Source organism: Octopus bimaculoides, chromosome 27 (assembly GCF_001194135.2).
Source record: "Octopus bimaculoides isolate UCB-OBI-ISO-001 chromosome 27, ASM119413v2, whole genome shotgun sequence".
Taxonomy (NCBI): Eukaryota; Metazoa; Mollusca; class Cephalopoda; order Octopoda; family Octopodidae; genus Octopus; species Octopus bimaculoides.
In genome coordinates, this window is record NC_069007.1 from 16,318,117 (window position 1) to 16,323,606 (window position 5,490).

The following is a 5,490-nucleotide window of genomic DNA, read 5'->3' on the forward strand; positions in this document are numbered from 1 at the left end:
CGTGGTCCAAGATTTCCTTGTTCGGAGCTTTGATCAAAGAATTTTCCAGCTTCCTGATTTCCTCTTCAGATTTGTAATCTATCCTGTCTTTGTGTTTGCGGATGAAGGAAAGGTTACGGGTCACGTAACCGTTGGTTCCGCTACCCCGTGGGGTAGTTAGACCAATTCCGTTATACATCTGGAATCGTCTCTTCCTGCGTATTTACTCAGTCTTTTTCCCCCACCTCTTTTATCTGTGGTGGGAGACGGGAAAGAGTCTAGTTTTTGGTGTGTGTGTGTGTGTGTATATATATATATATATATATACGAGACAGTAAATATATTTTTCACATGGATGGTGGAGTGTAGAGATATAGAAAAACAGAAGGGAGAGGAGAAAAAAATAAAGCTTTAAAATTATATGAAAATGAATCTCAAATATTTGTTTGCCTTTCTTTTCACATTTCGCAAAGTGTGTGTGTGCGTGTGTGTGTAAACAGATGTAAGGTTTTTTTTTTCTTTATAATTTATAAACACAGGATTCTTAAACAGTAACAATGACAAACAAAAACATAAATGAATTCAGAGAAGGCAAAGGAATACACGCAATAAATTTTAAACAGGAGCCTGGGGAGGACAGAAAAAAAAGACTAGATTTATGTTGTGTTTTGTTAATAAGTGTTTACTTGAATGTTTCGTTAATTAATCACACGCATTATGTATACATGCAAGAACTATCTTATATATATATATATGTGTGTGTGTGTGTGTGTGTGTAGTTTTGATAACAAGGGATGTGTATGTAAATATATTGGCCTAAAAGAACCAAGATGTTAGTTAAATCTTCCACAGATGTAAACCTTGTTGTTTACAACGTTTATGAGTCCATTATTAAAATCTCTCTCAATATATATACACACATATATTGGTCTCCAAGTTGGTCAATACGGTAAGTAAATCCTCCACAGACGTTGGCCTTGTCGCTGGTCTTTTCCACAAGGTATACACGGCCACTAAAGTAATTTATATCATCCGTGTGTAACGCTTAGTTTCAGAATTCTGGCTGCTGATGAAGGAAATGTTCTCTATGTGGCCTGTGTGTTTTCTGTACCTTGTTTATCATTTTGTCCACGTTTTTTTTTGCAACGTCCTGTAACCAGATATGCATCTATATACACATGTAGATCTAGGTATGTACATACATGTACGTATAGACGCATATACTCATATATTATTTGGATTATTTATAGATATATATTGATCTGAATGTTAACCAATATGTTAGTTAAATTATCTACATACATCAGCCTTCAACTTGTTGTTGATCTTGTTCACAGGTTCAATAATAAAGTCTGTATAATCTGTATGTATTGGCCTACGTGTTGTCCGTTACGTTAGTTAGAATTCCTTACAGATGCAGGCCATCCTGCTGTTGTTGTTATTGTTCGTCTTCTCCACAACATTTACAAATCGACATCTTGCATCCTACCAAGATGGCCGCCGGACACTTCAAAACAAGCAGCGACCTCTCCTGGCAAGCTTTTGAAGAGAAAGAACGATCCCTCACGGAAAGATAACTCGTTGCGAGCGATAACGTAAATTATCTCCCTTGATCGAGGCGGGCTAATTCTCCGTATGTACAAGTGGCTATTCTTGTACTGTGGAGGCGAAATGGCCCAGTGGTTAGGGCAGCGGACTCGCTGTCATGGGATCGCGGTTTCGATTCCCAGACCGGGCGTTGTGAGTGTTTATTGAGCGAAAACACCTAAAAGCTTCACGAGGCTCCGGCAGGCGATGGTGGCGAACCCTGCTGTACTCTTTCTCTCACTCTTACTTCCTGTTTCTGTTGTGCCTGTATTTCTAAGGGTCAGCCTTGTCACACTCTGTGTCACGCTGAATATCCCCGAGAACTACGTTAAGGGTACACGTGTATGTGGAGTGCTCAGCCACTTGCACGTTAATTTCACGAGCAGGCTGTTCCGTTGATCAGATCGACTGGAACCCTCGACGTCCTAAGCGACGGAGTGCCAACGACAAATAGAGGTGGCTACTCCTGTACTACGTTATGGACAGATTCTTCAAGTCGAGGTACAGCTGGTAGAAGACCTAGGGATAAACCAGCAATGAGATGGTTGGATAATATCTATAGTCTCACTTGTTCCTGATTGGGAATCCAGTCGGAAAGTATTATGACGGTTTGCTAGGGCCGTTGCTAAGTCCCTGCAACCCCTACAGTCGCAGGGGGCCACCGCGGACGTAGATGTGTCATCTATTTACTCTGGTTAAGACGCTGAACAAGAATTAAACTATGTTAACTGAACATTTAAGCAATAAGATGGTCATACATTGTAAAAATAGAAATATTTATCATAAACCAGGACTGCCATATTATGTTGGCAAACAATCTTTACTCCAAACTACCGTTACTGAATATCTCTCGTTGTGAGATTTACAAATAGTAGTTTTCTAAACTACAAACTGTTTTACATTCTGAGTTCAAATCCTACTGTGGTAATTTTTTCCTTTTATCCCTCTAGAGCGGTGGTAGGTGGTCGATGAAACAAAGTACCAGTCATATATTGGACTCAAAGGTATTAAACTAACCACTCCTTCCCTCAAATTTAAAGTCTTGTCCCTAAATTAGAAACTGTTATACAGAAGGTGGTAATTCAGACATAAAGTAAAGTTCTGGGGTCAATTTATTTGACTAACCTTATAATAAGGTGGTGCTCCAGCATGTTCATAGTCCAGTTGTGTGAAAGTAGTAAAATAGTAAACGGAAATTATTCACGAAAAAGTAAAAAAAACTGAAAAAGAATTCTTTTTTAAAATTGGTCTCATCTAGCTAACACGATGGTGCTCCAGCATGGCCATAGTCCAACGCAGTAAAACAAATTGACAAGTAAAAGAATAGTTTACACCAAACAAATTTTAAAAGGAATTACAAGGTAAAAAAAGAAAAAAATTATGAGGTCTCACCGAGACTTGAACTCGGATCGCTGGATTCAAAGTCCAGAGTGCTAACCATTACACCATGAGACCACTCCTGCCAGCGCCGCTCAAATTAAACTAGTTGTTCAGAAAGAAGAACTTGTCAGAAGCTTCTTCTGTTTGTTTTTCATTCTATATCTTTAATCTTCGCTATCTTTTCTTGTTCATTTATTTTTAATTGTTGTTGTTAGGCTAGTGTTGTTCAGATAGTCTCCATAGTAACAGTAATAGAGCGGTTAATGTTTCGAGTCCTGTTTTCGGACTAGTTAGGGCAGTTACGTGATGCGTTCACCTTTTGTTGTATTAATTAATACCGGGTGTATAGCGAATGTAATTAGTCACACTTACCGTACTTGTACATAAAAACACGTAGAGACATGTACATGCGGTTTCACGGTTTCTATGGCGTATGTGTTCCCCCCAGAAACAGGAAGTAAGAGTGAGAGAAAGTTGTGGTGAAAGAGTACAGCAGGGTTCGCCATTATCCCCTGCCGGAGCCTCGTGTAGCTTTCTGATGTTTTCGCTCAATAAACACTCACACATATACATACATACATACACACACACATACACAAATATATATATATATATATATATATATATATATATATATATATATATATATATATATATATATACGGACATACAGACACATACACTCATGCATGCTCTTGCACACGCACCTACGCGTACAGACATATATATACACATACGAGCACAAATATACGCACGAGCTGGAATACACACATACAGAGTGAGGCAGTAATACAAATACACACACATACTGACACATATACACATACATTTCAACACATACACACCGACACACACGTACGTGGATAACTATACAGAGAGAGAAAGAGAGAGAGGGAGAAAGGGAGGAAGGGGAGGAGACATTACAATTCATTAATCGCATACACTCACACGCACGCATACACACACACACACACATACACAGTACAGGCTCATATACGTGCATACATACGAGCACACACATGCATGGATATACACAAACGCTCACATATACACACTTACACAAACTCACGCATGTCCCCATACAAACACTCTCACACACACGTGCGCGCATATTCCTTTCCTCTCAATTTTTCCTTCTTTCTCTCCTCCTCTGCCTTTCTTGTTCATTCTCGCCGTCTTTGTTTTTCCCTTATTTGGTTTCTCTGTTTTTCTTGCTTTCTTTTTCTTTCTTCCTCTCTTTTCTCACTTTCTTTCTTCCCCCCGTTCTTTTTCCTTTCTTTCTTTTACTCCCTTATTTGTTTGTTTTTTATTCTTTTATTTGCTTAAGTCATTTTGACTGCGGCCATGCTGGAGCACCGCCTTTTTAGTCAAGCAAATCGACCCCAGGATTTATTCTTTGGAAGCCTAGTACTTATTCTATCGGTCATTTTTGCCGAACCGCTAAGTTACGGAAACGTAAACACACCAGCATCGGTTGTCAAGTGACGTTGGGGGGACAAACACAGATGCACAACCATATACACATACACATACGCACATATATACATATATATACGACGGGCTTCTTTCAGTTTCCGTCCACCAAAATCCACTCACAAGGCTTTGGTCGGCCCGAGGCTATAGCAGAAGACACTTACTCAAGGTGCCCCTAGTGGGACTGAACCCGGAACCATGTGGCTGGTAAGCAATTTACTTACCACACAGCCACTCCTGCACCTATATTTACCACACAGCCATTCCTGCGCCTATATGCATACATATATGTATGTGTGTATATGTATTACAGACACACACACATCATATACCCTCCACCCCACCCACACAAACACACACATACCTATTTGTATGCCTGTGTGAAACGAATGCAATTATAATTTGAATATATGTGATTAGAGCTTGAATATGCCTCAAAGCAACTCTCGTGCACACATAAATACACACATCTATACATCCATATATCTATATATACACACGTATATATATATATATATATATATATATATATATATATATATATATATATATATATATATATATATATATATACATATACATATATACCAAGCATGCATACATAATACACTCTTAACGTATACCTATATGTGAACCTACTTACCTACCTACCTTCATACATACATACATACATACATACATACATACATATAAATGTATGTATATGACATAATGTTGACACAACACCATTGTCCCTTCTGTCGGCAATATAAAAGCAAAAATTCAAAGAATGAGATTAAATGAGCGAAGCAGGAGAAAGACAATAAATAAATAAATAAGACAATGTATGAGTAGAGGTGAGAGAAGACGTAAAAGAGAGGGTAGCAATGTGAGAGAAAGAACAAAACAAGTGGGGTAGAGGTGGGAGCAAACATAAAAGAGAAGGTAGCCAGTGTGAGAGATAAGAGGGTGAGGGGGAAGCAAAGCAACGGGAGGAGAGGTGACAGCAAATATAAAAGAGAAGGTAGCAACGTAAGAAAAAAGAGGATTAGAGAAAGTGTGAAACAACTTGGGTAAAAGTGACAGTAAACA

At 38.6% G+C, this 5,490-nt stretch overlaps 1 non-coding gene across 1 annotated transcript; it reads right to left on the reverse strand.

The window, feature by feature from the left end:
* Window positions 1-2,949: 2,949 nt before the first annotated feature.
* Window positions 2,950-3,021, reverse strand: Trnaq-uug (transfer RNA glutamine (anticodon UUG)). Its single transcript has one exon. It is a non-coding gene; the product is annotated as a tRNA-Gln (tRNA).
* Window positions 3,022-5,490: the final 2,469 nt, after the last annotated feature.